Genomic DNA, 23,640 nt, shown 5'->3' with positions numbered 1-23,640 from the left:
TTCCATCAGAGGTAATAGAGTCAGCTCTTAAGAACTAATGTGGAAAAATGACATGATGGCCTCAGTGGAAACAGGTGTAGCTTTTAACCTGGAGAGTGTGAGCTTTATACGCTTTGTGTGATGTTAGATTTGATATCCTAATCAAAGACACACATGTGTGCCTTCTTATTCACATACTGTAAGGAAAACCTAGCCATTGATGATTATTGGCAGCAGTGATTGCTGATTGGTGTAATCTACTGAGAGACCCAGGAATCAGGAATAGGCAGCCGGTCATGTTCTCGTAAACTCACACCAGCGGGTTGCATGCCTGCATACGTGCATGCCTGAATGGCTACTCATGTATTGTCCTGGAGGTAGGTTGTATCAGGAGTACCTCAACCCTGGTCTTGGAAGGCCACAGTGTCCGCAGGCTTATCTTCCAGGCATGCAGGTAACTGCATAATTCCACTTATTGTCTTTAATAAACAGATTTAATTGACCTACATTTGGGGTATTGGTGCGGGATTCGGTAGTTTAATGAGAGCTTCATCAAGGAGCCCATGGTGTAGATCTAGACCGTAAAATGGTCTTTAATTTCTAAGTGCCGTACCTCTGATAGTTTCAAGATCAGGCAGCGGTACAAAAAGTTTGTGTGGAAGCCTCGTGAGAGCGAGAGAGAGGCTGATGATCTTCCCTGAGCCGTTTAAGCCATCTGTGTACATCTGGTGCAGCTCGCTCATATTTCTGGAGGAAAATCAGGGACTCCAGTGACCTCAATGGCATGCTCTTCTGCTCTCCAGCGATTCTTAGTGGTCTCTTTAGCATGGGGGCTAACTGAGAGAGTGGACTACATATGTGCCCACAAAGTAAATATGCGTGCCCACTGGTACCTTCTCGCAACAGCGGTGACATTTGTAGCAATTTGGCGGATGCCTGTGGGGGTGGAGGTACTGGACATCAGTCAGACTCAAAGGAGCAGGGAGAGTAAGATGGTGGGGCAGAGTGAATGAGAAACGCAAAGTGACAGAGACTGCTCGTGGCCCAGAGCTCGCTCTGCAGTGGCCATCTCCACCTCCTCCGTCGCTCATCGCTGCTTCACTGTCACACTACCCACTGCGGGAGTCTGCCGATTAATTCTGCTGCGCTTAGCCTTGCAATGGGCGTCTCAGGCTTGCTCTTAGCTAATTGCTGCAGCGCATGACAAATCCTTCCAGTTTCGGCTCTCTCCTTATTTCTGCATACCCTGCTCCTTTGAAAGCAGAGTGGTGCCAAACTGGGTACCTGCTTACAGTATGCAGGATGACATATGGCAGTTGGCAGCCAGGAAAACAAACTCTTTTTTCCAGTGTGCTGATGGACTTAGTCACTGTGCAGAACTGAAATGGAGCCAAGCACTGACAGAGCTTGTTCTCCGTGTCTACTCTCCTCCTCCTCCTTTCTTTCCTCCCTCTGGAAATGGCTCATAAAATCACACGGTTGGATCACAGCGTTACATGTGTGTGGCTCTTGAGCCAAATGCAGTATATCGTTCTCCACACTGAAGTCATAAGCCAGAAAATGTGGAACAGCCCTACAATATTTTGTTTTGTATTATGCTGTCTTCAGTTATTATTTTTGCATTTGAATGCAGCTCAAAACAGCTTGTCTAGACTAATGGACAAAAAAGAAGCAACAAATGAATGTGGAGGAATGAATAAGTACTACTATTACACAAACTAGGCTATAGCCTATTTAGTATGGTTCTTTTCCTCTGGCATGCTGATATCAAAAGGCAGAATGAGTGAATTTGTTATAAAAGGAGCATCAGCAACAATACGGTTTCTTTCATCCACCCCAAAGGCTGCTATTGAGCTCCTTCCATGTAAGAATGTAGGTTCACCACCCCCACCTCCCCCTTCCACCATAAATATTATATTTACTGAACAGATATTAAACTCAAATTACATCCATATTTGTTTGGTCGTAGGATTGAAATCTATGGATGTTGTTTAGCTACACCCCTTAATATTTACATGGTACAATAAATCAGAAAAAAACAATCAGACAGTGGCAGACAGAGAATTTTACAGTCGAAGCACACTGACCTGATTTTCTGTCCGTTAATAGGGTATCTGTAGTGTCAGTTTCGGTGATTCTCTGTTTCTCAACATTATTTGTGCCCCAGTCTCTGTGTAAAACTCCCCTGAATGATGAGGAGTTGATCACGGATACTCAAATCTGGCCCCCGAGGCCAGTAGTACTGCTGGTTTCCATCTTTCCCTCTAATCAGTGTTGCCAGATTTGAAAACTGTAAACCCACCCAAAGCCATTTGTTCCCGCACAATAACATAGAAAGTAGCCCAATTGGGATCTGGCAACACTGCCTCTAATAGGGACGGATTTTAAAAGTGCGACAGCGGGTGACCCTGGCCAATCAGTGGCATTAATCAAGCAGTTAACTGTCAGGTAGAAAAGAAAATCAGCAGTTCTACCGGCCCCGAGGGCCAGATTTGAGTATGCCTGGCGTAAATCAATTCCTAATATTCGTAAGCTTACAGAGCACACTTTGTCTCATCGCACTCCAATTTATTTCACAAATGTAAATGTAAATATATATATATTTTTAGTAGAACAGATTACTTATGAACAAAAAAAGTTTAATTTACAATTCCTTTTTATTGTAAATTTGGGAAACTGTATTGTCATGTCATCATTTCCACAAAAATTGTCCTTCCTTTTTTCATTTGTCTTTAAGAATATAATTTCCAAGTGATTGTATTTAGCATAGACTGTAGCGGTTTAGTATAGCACCGGTGTAAATTGTCTTTTTCTTGGTTCTAAGTGTGGTCGCTTTTGAAACAGAGAGGTGCCATAATGGTAATGGGTAAGAGGAGGAGAATTGCAGGATACGCAAACAAAATAATGACCGCAATAAAAACTTCCCGCAGGCAGACAAACTTAACAGTGTAAACGAAACGTTCGCCTGAATTCTGTGGAGGTATCTCTTTCTACCCCCTCCCTCCCTCCCTTCATTTTACTTTCTCTTCCTTCTCTCTCTGTTCCTCTCCCACAATTCATCCCGTGTCGTTATCAAGGATTATTTTTCATACCATGGGCTTTAATATTCGGGGGATATTTTTACTCTCATCGTTTTTGTTTTACTGCAGTTTTATTTGTGTTGCTGTTCATCCCATAATGTCAAAACTTTGTTCCTCTGTTATGGATTTGACAGAAGCTTAAGTGAGCAGAATTTCATGAGCAGAGAACAGGAAATTAATGCTGTGGTTTCAGGAGGCTTGTGCTTTACTGTTATTTCCCCTTCTTTGTGCCCAAAAACTCTGCAGGAGCAGGGTCAAACTGATTGGCTGATGGACTGATTGTTTATGAGTGGAGGATTTTCATCATTTTGTCTTGGTCTGTTGCACAGTGCAAACCACTTGTAAAGATATCATCTGTCCTGGATGATTTTATTCAAATATAAGTGATATAGGCTACTATTTGAAGCAGAGTGTATTTAGCTGAATGGAACACACAGCGTGTAAAGAAAATGTCTCAATTTTCTGGCATATTTTGTTGACATCCATTAACACAGTTTGTAACCAAATACAGTGGTTGGAGCACTGCTGGCAGAAACAATCTAGCCCATGAGCTGCAAGCAGTGCTGCGTCTTTGGGTAAATGTATCAGCCACATGGCAGCACAGTCAACTGAAATAAAGAACTCTTTTTTTTGTTGTTGACCACAGTGGTTTTAGGAATGAAAGTCATTCTGCTAGATTACCGGCTTAGTCTAAATTTACGGCCAAACACGCGACTGCTGTCGATGACATTTTTGACACATTCATGAACCGTTTCACTCTCGTCGTTTCGTGATTTGCAGCGGTCATGAAGCACAGATACTGTATTCAGACTTTGGTTACTTCATATTGGGTTATGCCATATTTTACATGCCTCATGATGTTTCCAATATTATGGAGGCTTTAGTGGGAATATTTTAGCCTGCTCCCCTACAGAACTGGGGTTTGAAACCGTTTTGTATCCAGGGACCCCCCACCCAGGCTCAAAGGCATCCAGGGGACCCTTCATAGTATTTTAAAAAGGGTTACATCATGTTTTCCTAAATATGCATATAGTCATTGCATATAAAGTCTGGCCAGGGACCCCCTACAGTATTTCTAAGGACCCCCTACAGTGCCTTCAAGGACCCCCAGGGGCCTGAGGCTATATAATATTGAATATAGCAGTTTTTATGGAAGTAGCTTTGTTTTACATTAAACAGTCCCCTTGTGTTCTGGTATCTAGTGGATACCTGGTAGAGAGTAGGCTATTACATGCTGTTGAATTGATCAGAGCTCTTTAAAAAGCAATAGCTGTCCTAATCCCTATACTTTTACTGTAGTACTGACTGATTGGTGTAAGGTTTTTATATTTTTAGGTAAGAGTTGAAAATAGGCTTTATGAGAATTTTATTTGAAGTGCCCGTGTCTTACATTTAAATTCATTGTTGGCAGGAAACTTTAATTATGTAAATCTAAATGCACTTTCTGGATTGCGAGGATTAAGAATACAAGGAGCCCAATGCATGTGTGCAGTGCAGTCACTCTTAAATAGCATTATGGATGCACCAGTGCATCTTGTTATGAAGGCAGCGTGCACTCACTGTATTAAATTTAATTAGGAAGCCTTTTCTAAAATGTGTTTGTTATCAAGAATATCGGCTTTGGGCTTTCAGAAAACAAGGCCCGCAGAACTTTTTAGTTTTTTATTTTTTAAACTCATGCTGCCCCCACCATTATTATTTGTTTGCCTTTCTTAAATTGACAAGTTGATACAGCAGCAATATAAATGATTTTATTGTGATTTCTTTTTAGTGAGAAGTTTATTGTGATTTATTGGATGTGAGTGCAAACATCACATCCCTAATGGAGGAATTGTCCCATTTTTATATTAGGCAGTGCTCCTTACCTAATTGTTATGACCTATCCAGCCATACGTCTGTCCAGCATGGTCTGGCCAAAGGGAATTTTGGCACAGTTGGCTGTTCTTGTGATTTTTTGTTGGCTTTTTTCGCCTGCAGTCAGGTGTGACTAAGGTAAATGGAAACGTGTTGTGGAAGCTGGCGAGCAGAAATGAAGCCTGAATTGCTTCATGGATGCAAGACTTTCGAGGTTAATTTGTTCATAATGACTTCATATTACACTGATGGGGGGATGTTGTAGTTGAGTACATTTTTTTTTTAAATTGAGGAATGTGCCAATTTCTCATTTTGATATTTGTCTGTCCATGTGGTACATTTGGCATTTGGGGGGGATTTGATCCACTGCCTGGGGATATCCCGCTCAGTATCTCTGTCTGCAAGTTGTCATGACAGAATTTCTGAAATACAAGGCCCGTCCAGTCACCCAATTACGTTACAGTTCCACAACAGCTCCCCAACAGTCCATGCACCCCCCGCCCCCCAGCCCTGGAGCAGAGGGTGCTGAGTTTGAGGCCCTTTTTTGTCCGAGACTTGAGAGGAGGAAGACTGGAATGTGATCATTTTCCACTGAAGGATCCTTTTCATGTCCCCTGGCCTTCCTGCATCAGTCACAGGGCTGTCACTGAGTGGGCCTTGGCTGATGTCACGAGCACCAGCACAGACAAAAGTGCTCATTATCCACACAGTGCTTGTGTTTCTGTAGCCATGGGCCATCACGTGCGGCCTGGGTAAAAATAGGAGTTCCCGCGAAGGCACCATCGCTCCTTCTCTCTCTCTTTCTCTTGCTCTCACGGTCTCTCGCTCGCTCTCTCTCTCTCGCTCTCACTGTCTCTCGCTCGCTCTCTCTCTCTCGCTCTCACTGTCTCTCGCTCGCTCTCGCTCTCTTTCTCTGACCTCATTTGCATCTCTCATGCAGCTCTCTTCTACAGTGTATCCTCTGCCTTTCTCTTTGTACCTCCTTTCACCAGGATATTCTGTACAAACTCCAAAGTGATCCTTACTGTATTTGTCCACACCAGCAGCTGTGTTTATGTTTGTGTACATGTTTCTGTCTGATATGCGTGTGTGTGTGTGTGTATGTGTGTGTGTGTGCTCATGTTTCTCTGTGTGCTGACCGTGTGTGTGTGTGTGTGTGTGTGTCTCATCTGTCTGCAGCATGTCTGTGTTTGTGTTGGTGATTTGTGTTGTGCATTTGGCAGTCTCTAAGCTCATTACTGTAATCAGGTTAAAGAGGAGGGGGATCTTAAAGGATATATTCTTTCAGGCTCTTGTCCTGCATTGTGTCTCCATATATGTCAGACCCTTCTTTCAGAAGCTTCATCAGATTAACAGCCTCCCCTACAAATGGTGAGCTCCTATGACAACAGACTGGTTTTCCAATGGCACAGATAAGTCATGGCACCACACACTTGTCTCCTGGAGTCGTCTCTTATAAAACATTTAAAATGGGTTACACTGACTCAGTTGCGGTGCAGGGTATACAGTGGCATTTAACTGTAGGTATGCAGTCATCGTGACTTTCTTCTAATTATTGTATTAATTAACTTCAGGCCTCCTGGAATGATGAATTTCCCCCCAAGTGTCTTTTGTTTGCGAGCACTCCTTATTAAATTGACTGACATATGGCAAACTTCAAATATCAGGAGATATAAATACACTCTCCTTTATTTCTTTTTCCAATGGGGCAAGATCTCGATGGAATAATGTTCCACTTTTTGAACAACTTGTGACATACTTTTTGAAGGGAACATTGTTGCCTCAACATGGAAACCTGGGACAAAGGATTTTCTGGTACCAGGTCTGATTGGCATCATGGTTTTGCCGCACATGTTTAGTTTGCTTTCAGGAACACTGCACCGGGTACAAACTACAAACAGTCACGTCTGTGACTGTGCACCAACTGGGCAGTGGGATAAACAAGATGTGGTTGGTAGCTGCCCTTATTCAGGCCTCAAAGTGTAACTTTTAGAAAGATTACTGTTGTTCACTTGGTTTTAGTGTTGTTTTGCCAGACCAGGATGAAGGGAAGGTCTGTTATGTATTATAAAATAAAATTCTATAAAATAATCAATCAAAGACAAGCAGAAGAATCTCATGCTATGTTCTGGATTTTCTGGATGAGAGGAAAGAGCTTGGGTTCCTCTTCATGGTTCATACATTTTCTTTCATCCTGGGTTGGCAGATGTTTGCGGTTCTTAGCAGAGAATTTGATTGATCTTATGATCAAGAATTTATGCAGGCTTCTTCTAACACAAGGTGTCTGGGACTGTTCCACAATGCTTATTTCTTTTGCACCACACCAGATGTTGCAACAAAGATATCTGATGGTCAGCATAAGTAAAATGATAAATTATGGTAAATGCTATATTTTGTTAAATTGCCTGCTGTCTGTGTGGCACACAGTTATTAATATTAATTAATTATTGGAAATTACTGCAACTTCTCAAACATGATTTTCATCTTCCTGTTCTTAAAGCGCTCTTTGTTTCTTTTCAGCTGTAAATATCTGCAGAGATCCTTGGCAGTGTTACCTCCAGCAATAAGGTAAGACTGAGCGTTTGCTTGTTATCTTACCGTTGAAAAAACACAGGATTGTGCTCCCATTTCAGTATTGTACTGTAGCTGCCTGCTGTGAAATTGTATACCAGCATATAAAAATAGCAATTTCCCATTATGTTTTGATGCCTGCACAGCATGGGCTATTTCAAAGAGTTCATTTCAAACATTTGAGCTCTCGAACCTTGAAGTTTGCCCTTAACGAGTCCGGTGTCTGCGGAGATTTGTGACAGAAGCTGCAGTAAGTGACGGCTGACTCTGTCAAGAGAGCGCAATGAAATATTCAAGGCCCTGTGTCACGCTTAATGCCCCCCCCCGATCCTCCAAGTGGCGTTTCTGTAGTGCGGAAAATGTTGAGAATTGGAGCCACCGTAAGCACCCGTGGTGCAGGCTCGCCCAAACCACGGCCGCCCTGGGTGACCAGTGGAACCGGAGGGTGAAATGGAGAGACTGGGACCAACCTGTATGGGAAACCTTTCGTGTGCTGTGGTTCAGGTCCAGACGGGCACCGCCATGGGCCTTATCCATCCGCAGCTGAAGGGCCTCAAAGCTACAGAGAGGCCTGCATCCAGGCCCGCTGCCATGCCTGCTCATTAGTGCGAGCAGTGAAATGGTGCATGTGGGAGGGAGGGCTTCTTGTAGGTGTTTGGTGACTGTATTAATGAGCTAGCAGATGGCTTCCCAAACAGGGCGGTGTGTGGTAGAGTGGGCCTCAGTGCGGGGCAGGGCAGGGTTCATGCCTGTCTGTCAGGCAAACTCCTCCGGGTGGGTGCAACAAGAGTCATCGAATGTGCATTGGAACTCTGTGGGATTCATTTCAGCAGACTGAAATGACTTCACTTTGCGCCATGGATACTCGGAGTGGGCGGAGATTTGTGGGATGTAAGTGGAGTTCTCACAGCAGGAGATCTTGAGCATAACCAGTGTTCCTTTCACTTAATTGAAGGGCTGATGACTTTATATACTGCGGTAGTGCTGGTGCTGGTTTTGTCTGCATGAAACAGAAGGATAACAGTGAAGGTGCATGCTGGGCCGGTCATTAGCACTGCGGTGGGTGGTCTGGGGACCAGACAGAGGCTGGGGCAGCGGTAATGGCTGTCAGCTGTCAGCACGCGACAGGCTGCAAGCGCAGTCATTGGACCTCTGCGAGGACGAGACTTCAAACACTAGAGCCGTCCCATTTTTCCTGCTGCTCTTAGATCCGACTCCAGGGGTTTTTAGTTTCTGTTCCCCTGGGGTGTGAAACATCGGACCACCACCCACGAGAGGGGGGAGTGGGGGGGGGGGGTGGGTTTCAAGACTTTCATCAGGCAGAGGTTTGGAGGTGTTGATTGTGAAAAGACAGGTTGTGTGAAAGCAGTGGAATCAAACGTTTCAGGGCCACAAGGCCTGAAAAGTTAAACTGCCCATGCCCGTCTTTAATTAGAAGTTATAATAAAGGCATGATGGATATAGTTTCTTGTTAGTGTTTCTCTCATGACTTCTACTTGGGGAAATGCATACAGGTTTGTGATCTCAAGTAATTGCCAGTACCAGGCCTGGAGTACCCTGCATGCTCAGTGTAGCCTCATGAAGCAAGTCATTTGTTCTGAAGAAAAGCCACTGTTTATACTTTTCCAGCCAATTTAAACATTTGGAGGCACCTCTGTGTGAAGATGGCAAATCCCCATGAAGCATTATGTGCATGCTGTCTGTTTTATGAGGCTTTCTGCTCACATTTTAAAACACTTTGTTTGCTTTTCGTTCTACTCTTTCCTTTGGAAACGTGGTGGTAAAGCCTCATCAATATGGAGAGCGAATGCAGTGGCCATATCTCTCAAACTGATCCAGCTGGGCGACCTTGTCTGGCTATTTATAGCCTGTGTCCTGTACTGTAATTCTGTCTCTTATTTACTGATCTGTTTCAAGGTTTTTTTTTTTTTGTCCTTTTATCTACTTGTAGATTGTGTATGCTTGTCCCTTACCTGTAAAGCAAGTATATTTCCTCTATGCTATTCCCTTCATGTCTGTATACCTGATAATGCTTGTTGGTAGTTAATTTGTAGACATTTTGCACACATTTGGGGAATGCGAAGGTTCAATGTGATATGTTATGTTGAGGCCATTTGCTAAACCTTTTTGGCTTGTCTTTTTCATGGCTTTCCAATGCCAAGGTGTTATTTGGTCATTGGGTGCTGCGTATTTCCTTCTGGATGATGAAGTTAGCCTGTATGCAACAGCTACAGTAAAAGCATTGGCAATCTCTGCCATTTTGGGTCTGTTTGGTCGCCTCATAAACTGTACAGGTTCACTCAGTTTCCGGGCCTGGTCTGGTTGTGGGACAGTAATTGGTCTCCGGCAGTAATTATCCGTGGCCTGGGTCTGCGTTAGCGGTTTCCCCTGGAGCTGTGTGAGAATGTGGGCTAGGAGAAGCAGCTGTGCACCAGCCAGCCCAGTTCTCACTGTGAGCCCGGTGCTTTTAACCGGTTCTTTCATTTCTGCTACTGACTATTTAGGGCCACATGGAATCAGACCCCCTGGATTATCACTCTCTCTTTATTTTTTATAAACAAAGTTGGCATGTGTCTACATTTGACATGGTGACCATAGAAGCACCACACCTGTTTGCCTTAAGCCAATCTCAGTTATGAATAATGATAATTAAAATTCAGAAGTGTTCACACATCCTGATTTATAATTCTCCTATGGTGATCTGTGAAGAATTGTTGCATGAGAAGGGAGTGCTCTTGTCGGTAACACATTATAATATATTGCATGTATCATCAAATGTGGTACAGCTCTCTGAATGTTATGAAGGCTTCATTTGGAGGCTGAATTCATTGCAGGCTGTGAGGTGTTTAATAAAGTGCTTCATACTGCTTCAAAGTATTGTCTAGCTAGTCTTCCGATGTGTGAGCACCTCTGAGCACAGATGGGCCTCCTCTGGCTTGGAAATCATGGGTCTTTTGTGACTGTTTAGAGCCCTAGGTTTGTGTAGTCAGTATGAAGTTTGTCCCAATGGAGTTCCCCTATGATTAAGTAAGCTCATAATTTTTAAATCACTCTTGATTTTCTTATTATTATTCTAATAAAATCATGCAAGTATTACCAAACACCTACACACTGGAAGCAGATGTTCAGTGTAATAACCAGAGCCAGGAAAAAATATGAATCATCGTTACATGACAGCTGATATTATAGCGGAAGATTTAATGGTTGCATAGTTCTAAATCGCTCTATTAAAAATCAATTCATTATTTCTACTCATTACATAAATTCAGGGTTGGCAGATTAAGTGTTGTTCGATATAATCACTGAAGTGAGCTCTTCATGTTTCTCCATTTTTGTGCATTTCTTGAGCTTAAGCTAAAACTAATAGATGGTTTTCCTAAGCTAAGTCTAATAGGATGGTTTAATTGTGCATCTTTGAAGTTGAAAGTAATGCTATGACTGCTACCTGTAGGCTAATTAGTTCATTTAAATGCTTTGCAACGGTCACTAAAAACTGGACTGATTTGAGATCGCTTCATTTAACACCTTTTTATTTTTGGTTGACATGATGAACATCTTGGAGTTTTTAATTAGTTTCCCCACTGTGAGTGAGTGAGGCCTTACCTGTGAATAGGTCTTTATTGTAGGCCCAGCAAAGGCTTGACTGACCTGCAGCAGTCATGGTAACTGGCAGAATGGACGATGTGTAAATATTTAGTCAACAGCCTGCCCCTCTCTTTTGCCTTTGCCCTCCCCCTTCATAAAGCGCGGAGACCTCGGCCGTTTACCCGAGCGATAAAACGAGCGGCGTGACAGCAGGGCGGGCGGTTCAGGCGAAGAGCGATTTGCAGCCACCCGCGTCTTTCTTCCCCCGCCATCTGGGGTCACTGAAAGTGTGGCCTGTTTTCTAGAGAATTCCCCAGCGATGCAAGGCGCATCCCTGGCGCAGGTGCGGTGGCACGACTCCTTGCAGACAGGGCTTGGTGCTTCTCAGAGTGGAATGAGCAGGATCAAATGCTCTGGTGAATTCTGTATGCCCTGTAACTTCTTGATCTCTTTCCATGTGTTTTTCTGTCTGGAGGAAAACTATCTGAATAGTACAATTGACATTCTCAAAAATGCAAGAATATCGGTTTCTACCTTAAATGTCTTTTCAGTTGCATATATGATAAGGTAGATGAATGTTTGTCAGTGAGATATGTAGACTGTAAATACTTTTAGACCTCATCCAGTGATTGGTTTTCACTGGAAAGCAGCTGTGTCTGTGCTGTGCACTTTTTGCAGAGGATTTAACATTCCCCGTGCTGCTGCAAACAGGATAAATATTAAGGGGAGGAGGGGCCTCTGTTAGTTTCACTCGGCCGCTTTCGACATCGCTGTGGAGAGGCAGACACCAGACAGCCGCCTTCCAGGGACCGCTTTCGTTGGCCGACCGTGTGTGAACGGGGCCCCAGGCCAGAGCCGCCGGCCAGGACGCGGAGCCGGAGCCAAAGGCCCGGTCCCAGGTGCGGCCGGAGGAGCCAGGCGGGGGTCACAAGACGCTCGGGATAGCGTGCGGTTTACTGGGGCGTGGCGGTTTACTGGGGCGGTCAGCGCAGTCGGCCCAGAGCCAATCACTGCCTGTCTGCAACAGAGCAATACAAGAAGGAGCAGGCAAATTACCCCCCCCCCCCCAACCTCCCTACAGAGATTTTACTGTAAGCCGCAAACAAAATGCCTTTGTCCCCGCCCCCACGGTCTTGACTGGCTGAAATGTTCTGCGAGTGGAGGAGAAAGAAGCTTGTTTTTTGTTTGTATCGGGGACTGGGAAGCGCCCTGTTTTTTTAAAGTGTGCCTCGCTGTGTATTTTCTCATGCAGCTCTGCTGAGTTGGTGGTCTTGCAGTGTTGCGTGGGTGTGTTACTGGGCGGACCGTCCTCTTGTTTCTCATTTCATTGTCACGTGGGTGGAATGGGGAATACTTGAAGATACTTGAGTTGCAGAGTGGGTAAAGTGTCAGTAAAATTTCATGCCAGTGACTGTAGGGGAAGCCTCAATAGGTGCAGTTTAAAGCCTCAGCCTTGTCATTAGCTAATTGTGAGTGGAAGTGCGTAGCAAGGTGGACACAGTTTGCCTTTTCCTGCCGGGGCTGGGTTAGGATTACTGTAGCCAGGGCTCCCTGGGCTATCAGACACTCCTCCATCATTGCCCCAGCTGCCCACGTGCTCCCAGTGTTCAGCGCTAAGAGACGCTCTTCTCTGATTGACTCAAGGTAGGGAAGCTGTAGGGTGTAGAATAGGCTCTTGAATTAGAAGAGAGAACACTCTTCAGCTGCAGTGCTCCTTTGAATGGGCGCAGGTGCCACTGTGATGATAACTCAAAATGGCATTTCAAGGTTGATGAGAAAATTTGAGAAAATATGCTTTAAAAATAATCATAAGACAAACTGCTCAAATTCATAATAGTATTAATATGCAGTGACATGCCTGTCCATCTCTTGGTTGAAGTTCAGTTTTCGGACAGAGGGATGCAAGCTGTGTGGAGCAAAATACACTCGCTGCACTGCACCCTCTGCATTCATGTTATCAAGACTTAATCATGAACTTACCCAATCGAATGTTTGTTTCTGTAATGCTGGGATCCTGTTGTGACTTGATTCTGTCTCAAATCATTTGTGCTCTTTATTAAAGGCTACTAAGGCTGTGCCTTAGGATGGGATGTGGCTGCGTCGTGCTAGTGTAGTTTGTGTGCCGTTGGAAAGAGCTTGAGGAATATCCGAGTGTGAGAAGTCTTTGCTCTGAAGAGCTGGACTGTATTCATTTCAGACGCCTTCCAAATATGGCAGAGTGAAGAATGTGGGATCATGGGAACTCTGGGTATTCACTCTCACGAGACCAGTCAGATCATTTGACGCTCCTGGTGGTGATAGATCTGTACTAGCAAAGATGATCAGGGTTCTTCATTGCTGTGTACACTCCCTAGTCAGGTTCTCTGGGGGAAGGAACATAACTGAACATATAGGCCTAACAGCAATCCGATGCAAGCATCTGTTTTTGCTCTGTTGAATGAAAGAGAGCATAAATAGTCAAGAACAAAAAAAGTTTAAAAAAAAAAAAACAATTTTAATAAATTCCAGACAAGGGTACACAATATTTTCTATTCAAGTGCAGTTCACTTTTTTTTCGTATTTGTTTCCTGAATGCAAAAGGCGTAATTCACTCCAGGTGAAAAAACCAGAACCGGGTAAACTTGAAGCACAACGCTTTCCTGAGTGACACTATCAAAAAGTCTGAAGATTCACGCTGGCTGAGATTTATCATAATCTTTCCACTGAGTATGATATATGGTGCCTGCAGTGTCAGGCTTCACAAGGCCTTTTCCAGCTCTGTGGCCGCCCCAGGCCTTGCAGTGTAGCTGACACACGAGTGCCTGTGGTTGGGAGGGCATGCGGGTGGAGGGCTGTGAGGGTTCCTGACCTCATGCAGTTGTTGGCATGTGGGTTGTGCTTGGAGAGAATGTGTCATCCAGGAAAGGCATACAGTACAGTGGGACAGCCTAGAGTGCGTGTTGTTGTTGTTATGACTGCAAATTTGCAAGAGGCCCCATGAATTTTCTAAGGGAATGAGATCCACAGAAAAATTCTAGTTGGAAGTACCGATCCTTAGCAGCTCGGAGCAACTTATTTTACTTTGGTGTGTGAAATTATATATTTATTTTAATTCAGGAAATACTGTTTTATTTGTTCATTTAGCCTCAAATGTACTATTTTTCTGATACTGTTTAAATTTTGTGTTCTTTCTGTGATACGTGTGCTGATGATCACATCTCTGATTCAGTTTGTACAGCTTTTACCCTGTAAAGTGGTTTGGTAATATGAAAATTGTTAAAAATGAAAGATCTTGCCGCTGTTGTTGTAGTTGCTGTTGCTGCCATGGTTGTTGTTATTGGTATTATTATTTAATCTTTGGGCTCCTTTTTAATAGGAATTCAATTATCAATTAAAAAGAGGCATTTAGGTATACATTTCAAACAGAAACGGCAAAAAGTATGGACTGTTTTTCATATAGGGAATCTAGGTCCCTGAGACAAATATGACTAATACCAGCAAATTAGCAGCCACCATTTAATTCTTTTTTGCATAGGAAGAGGAGGAATTCAGTAAAATGTAGGCTAGGAGCAGTGATTCACTCCTGTTGTTTTTCTGGGGGATACCTGAATATGGGACCCAGTGTGCATTGCTGTTATCCTCCCTGATAATCTTTTTGCTCCTCCCCTCTGGACCGGTCATTAATCCAAGCAAGCTCTGTTTCTATGGATACCAGCAGTCGTGTACAGTAAATGCCGTTGGTCAACATGGCCAGCTCCTGCTGTGAGGTCACGCCTCCACACTGACCGCTCCTGGAGGTAGAAAATACACTGAAGCTTTGCTTCTCAACTACAGCTTTCTCAGTCCTCCCACAGTGGCCTGGAGAGGGGGAGATTTTTTCAGTTTAATTCCTGGATTTATGAATTTATCACATGTTCAGGTTGAAGAATCTTGGTGAATTCTCACTTCCCTTTTGATCAAATCCCTAGAAATGAGGAACATTGCACTTGGCGCGTGAGGATTTGGTCCTTTACGGTACAGGAAATAAAGTGCTCTGCCTGTGTTTTCCTCTGTTTGCCCTCAGGCGTGACCCACCTGGTGCTCCTGAGTTCTCCTGCCAGTAAACCCTGCTGTGCTCACTGCGTACAGTGCGCACACTGCACTACACAGAACATAGTGTGTTCTGTACTCTCAGTTTACTGTGTGTGTGTGTGTGTGTGTGCGCGTGTGTGCGCACATGAGAATTAGTATGTGGAAGAATGTGGAATAAAATGCATACAGTACAGTATGTGTCCCTGGGTGCGTCAGGCCGCAAACATGTGTATGAGTGCATTTTTATTAGTGAGGCCATGCTTATTTTGCGTGCGTGCGCACAGGTTCATTCATTTTTGGCATCTTGCAGCACTGTCCAGGACAGTATGATCTATGACACAAAGAGGAGCTTCTCTAACCTCGTGTACAGCATGGATTAGATGCTCAGAACTGAAGGGCCTCAACCCATCTACAGCATAGATTAGAGCCACTCAGAACTAGAGGGTCCAAATCTGACTCCAGATTTTGGAGCAGATGGCTCGCGCACAGCCTGTGGCTCCAACCCTGGGCCCCACCCCTCCTCAATGTTGGGTGTCCTACGGCAAGAAGCGGCTGCCGCAGCCTTGATTAATACCATCGGTCGATCGGTGACATGCAAGGCATATGTTCCACCGGAAAACAAGATGGCTCGTTTTCAGGATAAAAAGCTCTAGTTACCATCTAGTTAGCTTCTGCAGTCACTGTCTCCAGGCATTTTTACTTATCAGAGCTTGTTCCTTCTACATTTGTCATGGCTTTGAGGGCCTCGGATGCACGGCGCATTAAAAAAGTCCTGTGCGTCGCAAATTGAGTTTTAAAAATTCCAGCTGAGAAATGTCAGCACGCCTGCTTTGAAGAGCTGTGCTAAGTGGAGGTTTTGCTCTTTTAATTCTCATTAAATGGGCTGAAAAACGAATCGTCTATTTATTGCTGTTATCTCTGAGGCACTGTGAGCAGTAGCACTTGAGGATGTTCTACTTTGGTGGGTATTTTTAGAGTGACCGCATATTCTCTGTGGCAAGTTTTTTTTTTTTTTTCTTTTCTCTACCAAGAGAAGAGGACAATATTTATCATTGATATCTTTTCTTTTCCAAGAGAGGAGGGCAATAGTTATCACTCTTGTCTGCTTCTGAAGTTCTACCAGTCACACACAGGGGGCTCCCGACCTCACACACTGAGGGATCTGCAGAAGAAGATGCTTCTAACAGATCAACAGTGCAGAAAAAATGGACGAAATATTTCCTTCTTATCTTGAGATCAGATTTCAGATGACTTGAGAGTTGAGAGACACACTGTGGCACTATAATATCTCATGTCTTTTGAGTCTGTGCTCAGCAAGTTTATTTTTACTTTAATCACACCATGCCATCCACCTGAAGATCTATCCCACAATACACTGGGGCTGCACCATTTTGCTTTTTGGGCTATTAAGTTTCCATAGTAGTGTACAGGGAGATGTTCAGAGGCGGAGTGGGCTCTTGGCAGCTCTATTAATAGCCTGAGGTGACCTGTTTGTTTCTCTGTGTGACTCCTGGACTACTGGCCCTCAGTATAAACCTCGGCGCTAAGACACAGGCCAGCCTACACTGCGCTGGTGAATTGGCTTTCCAAACACAAAGGGGGAAGGAGGAAATGAGAGTGAGGAACTTTTATCTATGCCTCATTTGCCTTAGCTTCCCTGTTCACTTCAGGATGTAAATGGCTAATTTGCCTGAACGATTACGAGAAAGCATGGGGAACGGCACAATCCTGGTGGAAGTGTGTGAGAAGGTGGACGGTCTGTGCGCAAAAGGTGTGAGTGTGCAGTTGGAGAGTGAATGTCCAGTAATCTTTGGGTGGATGTCTTGGCCAGTTCCATAGAAACATGCCACTGAATTGCCTAACTTCTCAAGAAATTCTCAAGGTTTCAGGGTTATGAAGGGAATTCCATTAATATCTTTTATCCACTTTGAGAGTATGTACAAATGTTTTGTATCCTGACATGTTTATTAACATATGAAATTGTGTCCGTTCAGACCCAGAAAGCCTATGCAGGTCCAAATTAGAGCATCATCCCATACAAAGTAATGCAGGTTACTTTCTCTGTTTCATATGTATGTGGGATAGTCATATTAGAGAAGGGCTGCAAAATTAATTTTCACCGTTTCTCTTGCTTTAATTCTGAAATGGGTGTATTGTAATACAGAAGGCATTATGGTTTAGTGGATGATGGAGTGGTTTACCTGGAATTAATTTGAAGAAGGTTTCCAAAGGTTTCAGATTTTTTTCACCTGTAATTTGCTTTAATTTGCTTAAGTTTCTGTTGAGCCAAAATGCTCAAACTCTTATCTTATAGGCTATGTGACAAGATACAGCAGCCCTGGTAATAAGCTTGCAATTAGCTGCTGTAAAAAAAAGGATATCCTTTTTTTCTTATTTTTGTTCATTTAGCTAAGGCTTGCTGTGAATTATTAGTGAGAATAAAAATGTATTTTATGTTTTACTGGGAATAGAGAAGACTTACTGTAGCTTTGTTTTAAATAATAAATATGTAGATGTCTTTCTGGCTCCTTGTTTCTGTCAGTTTTACAGTGCTGCGTCAAATTTGTAGTGTAATTTCACGGTACTCCAGTGCATGGAAGGTCTCGGCTGCCCGCTCGCACCCATGAATCTTCAGTACAGCTTTACTAGTCTCTGTCTTGAGCGGAAAAATGTCAATGTGGTTTTCGTATTTCATACAAGATTGCCGAGAAAGAAATGAATAATTATTGCGCCTGAAACATTGAAATGAACTACATTTTAGCACCACCATTTTCATGTTTTCATAGCGTGCCTCAAAATGAACTGGCTCTGACACCACACACTTAGAATGGAGTACCTCGGTGCAGAAGCCGCGATTCGTTGCTTGGAGACGACGCGCGGTCGCACCGCCAGCTTTGAGACAGTTATGTGGATTTATTGTGAACCCGCAGAGGAACGATGAACCCGAGCCAAGTTTAGCGATAAAAGAACGAGGAGCGAGGAGGGAGAAACGCTTTGCACAATGGGTCACCGGGGGCCGCGTGGAGACCACACTACCGCTAACATGCTCGCCGTGACCGACATTCATAAGTCCCTGGCAGCCTAGCGCGGATATGTCATTGCTTCTTGTTTTGTTGGTGGACGCCACACACAAATCCCGTACGTTGTTGAGTCGTTAGTTAGCACCTCGCACAAATACCTCATAGCCTGTCACCTTATTAGTGGCAGGCCTGCGATGGATATAGCCTACTGAGCATGGTGTCTAACGTGTGCACTGCCTGGATGGGTGAACAGTATGCAGGAGGTGTGTGCGTATGTGTGTGAGTGCGTGTGTGTGTGCGTGCGCGTGTACTTGTATGTGTCACTGTTTGTACTGTATATGTGTCACTGATGGTTGCTTTGTGTGTTTATGTGGCCATCTTAATTATCATATGCTTTCTGTCTGTGTTTTTCACTACTGAATGGATGGGTTTTGTTTTCCTAGCAGCCCTCGCTCTTGCCATCCCCACGCACTCTCGCTCTTTCTCTCGCTCCTTTCACGCTGTCCCCCTCCCTCACTTTTTTCTGACTCTCTCTCCCCTCCCTGTCCACTGCTTTTGTAGGCATGTTTGTATACATGTCGCCCATGTACATGTATATATGCACGCATGTTTGTCTGCTTCCCCGTGTTTAATTAAACATCGACTGTGTTCAATTGAGTCGATGATGGGAGTGATGACATGCTGGTGGAGAATTGGGTAGGAAGCATCAAGGGAAGCGGTTGCCAGGAGAGATGGAAGCTTACCTGAAACCTGCCATCACTCAGGAAAACAGACACAGGTGGAAACAAACATGTTTTCAGCCTGTCATTCTCCCAGGGACAGCTTTCCTTTGCCAACTCTAAAAATAATTTCAATGTTATTCCGTGGTCATAATCCATCTGTGCCATCAGATTAAATGTAAAAATGTTTACCTGTGTCCTGTTCTCCCACAGTAGGCTTTTCACAGAAGTTAAGCCTCTGCTTAAAATCTTTTCAGATCTCATTAACGTTTTCTCATCCCGGGCAGTGGATAGATAGTACAGGGGACTGGTATGTTAATCCACCTTTGATCAGAACAGGCTTTATTCTCACACAACACAGTGTTAGAACAGCAGCCTTCAGAGACCCATGTACGAATATCAGTGAATACTTCTAAACATGCAAAACAGAAAAAAAGCATTTAAGTCGAGCACTGCACTTTTTGAGAGTTCGCCAGGTCCCGTGTCTGTGGCTGTCTGTCTCTTTGCCCATATATCCTGTTTGATTTCCGCTCTCTTCCCAGACCAGGTCAGAGCTTTCTTTGGCTTGGTCCATCTGGAGCCGAATGCTAATGTGTCCTTGAGCCTTTTGAATTCTGGTCAGGCTGGAACAAGCAAGAACAGGGGTGTTAATACATCCTGCCTGGCTACATCTCTGAACACAAATGTATAACAAAAGATATCGTCTTCTCATACATGATGGTCTTTTGCTGACATTGACATTTTTTTGCTACAGGAAAAATCAAGACTGGCATTTAACGAGTAACATCTGTATTAATCCTCAAAAAAACCTTCAATTTGAAAGGTGTTGATAGGTGGTCATTCAAATTTATTAATAATAAATTGTTATGTGGAGAATACATTTTTATTTTTACATGGGTTTATTATTGCACTATTCTAGTTCTTATGGAATTGGTTTGGATTTGATCCATTTCTTGGAAACCACTATGCGTTACCTGGAAATGCCTTATCTGATTTCAGCCTTGATTTGGTATTGCGTCTTGAGGCTAGTGCTCTGAGGACATCTGAGTGCATCTGCTTTTAGAGGGATTTTCAAGACGCAGATGAGGCTGGCACATTGTATTCACAGTATGAGTGAAAGAGGACACCTACTGATAGGCTTTTTAGGGTAAACCCATGCACAGGTAACTTGCTGGAAATCTCTGAGGAGATTATAAAATAAATGACAGGGACGGGGAGTGATCGAGAAAGAAATCGAGAGAGAGAATGGTAGATGTGGCTACTAGTTTACAAAATACCATAGACCCTACCTTTTTGATTTTCTTCTTCTTATTAAATACAAAATGACTTCTTAGTGTTGCTATGACTTTTGGCAGACTGTACAAGATGGTGCACCGCTTCAGCATCCCAATGTAAGGATTTTACTGGTAACTCAGTAACTATCCAATCAAAAACTTCACTGTCATGTGACTCGTGCCACTGCGTGCTTCAGTTACCTTCAGTTTGTCTCAGGAAAGCAGTGGGAACCCATGGGTGATTGCATGTGCTTGTGATGGTAATATCGGGCAGAATCCCCCATAGACTTGAACATGGGCCCAAAGGCTCTTCCCCAGAGCTTTTCCTTTACCAGTATTAGTGCAACAAATCACAGATGATTAATCCCTTCCAGATTCTCCTTTTTATTATTGGACCCAATTCTGTTTGTTTACCCATCCTTTTAAGCAGCCCATGGTTTTCTGTATGCTTTCTGGGCCAGCTTACACCTTTGACGTTTAGAGTAATGGATGGAGAAAAGCTAAATATTTGCATTAGTGGAGCTTGTGCTGACAGCCCTCTGTGGAGATGTTAACATTGTTATTGGCTGGGAGTGGTGCAGTCCAAGCAAAGAACATGAACTGTGCTGCTTGGTCGAAGCCAGACTTTCAGACTGTCGAATAACTTGTATGCATTCAAGTCAAAATATGTATTATAAAGATAAGATTCAGATTGAGAGTTGGGACGCTAAAAGCAGTATTGTAATATATAATCATGGTTTTATTTCTCCGCCTTAGTGTCTGCAAATCCGAAAGTCCTCCATGTTGACCATCTTGGCTGGAGGCAACTCTAGGTTTATGTTGCAGTGATGGTGAGAGGACATGGGGGAAGTGTTGGAAAGGAAATTACCTCTTTACTTAACCTGAACGAGCGCAATGCCAGGGGCCAGCGTCCTGCTCACTGTCGCATTTGACAGACAGAGAAAGTGCTGCAACGTAACTGGGCCACGACCTTGGCTGACCCCTGACCTGAGGTCGCCGTAGGTGATGGTAAGGCGGAGGAAACGAGGCTGGGTCTCTTTCCTTTTGGTGTCGGTGCCCCCTGCGCAGAAAGGAAGGACACTGCACATCTGTTCCTCGTCCTGCGGCGAAGCGCGGTTTCTCACGATTTCAGCTGTCTGGCCCGCGCCGAGGGGAGAGTCGTGTTCTCCGCTCTCGGCGGATAAAACGCGGCAGTTGTGCGTGATCCTGATCGCTGTCGACAAAGAATCAAGCTGCGTTTTGTGTTATGTGCCCGGAAGCTTCCCATGTCTGCTTTGTAGATTTCTCCATCTGATTAGCAATTGGCTAGCTTCGCAAAACCCTACGCGAGGGAGAAAAATTATTTTGTGTAGGCTAAACTTTGAAATGACAATCTGTCTGGTTTCCTCCCAGCGTTGTTTGCTGCCCGCCCCCTGCACAGTGATGTAAGAGGCTGTGAATAGTGCTCTCTTGTTTGCACTGTACATGGTAGTATTTATTAAAGACAGCAGGCTGCCTACGGTACTTGACTCAGATACAGATACAGACAACAGTACAAAGAGAGGAAGACGGCAGGGCGTTGTTGGCTGCTTGATTGCAGTGGAATCATTGCTAATCAACTTTGGACCTCATCCTTTATCTGTTTGACTGTTGGTATATGCATGGTTTAAAGGGCATCTATGTACTTCTCGGGAGACAGAAACATTTTAGTGCTTAAATGTTGATAGTCTTCATGTGTGTACATCATCACATTTTCTGGGAAAAAGTCTGTACTTGGAAATGAAACGTAGTGCTTTTTTTTCCTTTCAGCCCTCACAGGGAATATTTGTAAAGGCTTGATGCATCCAACCAAACATTCTACCATAGTTCTGTTTCCTCGTAGAATCATCCAAAATTTATGAGCTATAACTGCAGCTGTGTAGGAATAAAGCTACAGGAAGATGGACGCTCAGCACGGCATATATGATTCATGAGGGCTGTCCAGTACCGAGGCCTCATATCTGTGTATGTTTGTCTTGAAAGAGAGTGCTAGAGAGCTCACTGCGGCCCCACCCTCGCTCGCCCGCTGTCTCCTCCGCTGTCTTTCTCTCTGTCTCTGTGGCGCCGCGAGCGTTGAGCGACGCCGCCGATCCCGCGCAGCCTCGCAGCTGTGTTTGGCGTGAGCGGACCGCCCTCCGCGGCCGGCGGCCTCCGCACATCTGCGCTCCGGCAGCGCTGCAGGACGCGGCCCCCGCACATCTGCAGGGGAGCGCCGCCTCTCTCGCGCCCCTCCGCCAGAGGGATGGAATCCGGGGTGGGTGGCGGCGGCTCATCAGGCCGCTCCCCCTGCTGGGCGGGGGTTTCTCCACAGCCCCCGTCGCGACACGATCGGCTCTCCGGTTATGAATCGCACACGGGATTGTGGGTGAAGCCGCCTTGTTAATGCACTCGAGTGCGTTTTAAAGTGTGCGTCGTTTTTCCGGTCGGCTCCTTTATGTCCTCCCAGCTGGAGGTGGCCTCTGAATGCCTTTGCTCTAATCGATGTCATTTGTCTCTGAGCTGAGATATAGATGCAGGTTATTTTTCCTAATCTGTCCCAGGGTTGCTTTTTTAACGATTTCCCAAACCGAATGCCGTACCTTCACCTCTCCCCAAGTGCTCGCTTTGGCATCCTGAATTTGACAGCCTTGAGAAATGTTGTGATATTTCTTCATCCCTAGGGGCGTGAGAGGAGGGTGAAGATGGGGAGAGTGGGAAAGATAAAGAAAAAGAGGGAGAGGGAGAAGGGGAGGGATAGAAAATACAGTGAGAAGTGAGAACATGATCATGGAAGACACCCTACACTTCTGCTGTTCAGGAAAGGGGGAGCAGAAAATCCAGAGCATTCTCAGTTGTCGCTTGACCCACTGCCAGGGCCAGGATCACCCGCCACTTGTCATCTCTGGCCTGCTGAAGAAAATTCTCTTCTCTGGTGACTGACCTCTGTGGGGCTTTCTAGAGCGTGAAGCTCAGTTTATTGAGTCTTAGCACTTGATATTCAAATATTCCATGGTTGAATGTTCAAATCGAACCACGTTTTTCCACCTGAAGTGCTGTATGATACTTCAAACCCTTCTGCACAAATAGGCGACGACAGAGATCGGCATGCACTCACACCCACTCACAGGAAAGTGATTGACTCTTAAAGAACCGTCTAGTTTGTTATTCACGGCCCTTAGGTTCCTGAATATTGAGCAATAGAACAGTTTTTCTTAATTTATGGATTATTTAACCATATCATTCAGTGTTGTCAAATTATTGATTAAGAATATTGTGGTGGAGTTATCAAAACGGTCATATATTTGGTCCCATTTCCCAGTTCGGAATGCAATTTCATTTGCTGTTTAGCAATGAAAAATGGGGGTATGAAGTCAGATTAGTCAGGGCATTTGGTTATTGAGCAGCAAGGTTCTCAATGTCCAAGCGAGGGTTTGCTGTATGGAAGCCACAGCCTTGAAGCGTTATGGAAATTTAGATTTTCCAAAGCGGAATATTTTCCCTGCTTCAAAAT

The 23,640-nt window shown here is 44.3% G+C and overlaps 1 protein-coding gene across 5 annotated transcripts in view; it reads left to right on the top strand.

The window, feature by feature from the left end:
• LOC118227671 (talin-2) overlaps positions 1–23,640 on the top strand; it is a 114,975-nt gene that overhangs the window by 23,472 nt on the left and 67,863 nt on the right. For all 5 annotated transcript variants that reach the window (XM_035418416.1, XM_035418414.1, XM_035418415.1 and 2 more), the window contains one exon: positions 7,434–7,481. The gene's annotated coding sequence lies outside the window, so the exon portion shown is untranslated. The remainder of the gene's footprint in view (positions 1–7,433; positions 7,482–23,640) is intronic.

Source organism: Anguilla anguilla, chromosome 5 (assembly GCF_013347855.1).
Source record: "Anguilla anguilla isolate fAngAng1 chromosome 5, fAngAng1.pri, whole genome shotgun sequence".
NCBI lineage: Eukaryota > Metazoa > Chordata > Actinopteri > Anguilliformes > Anguillidae > Anguilla > Anguilla anguilla.
This window is presented reverse-complemented; position numbering and strand designations above follow the sequence as displayed.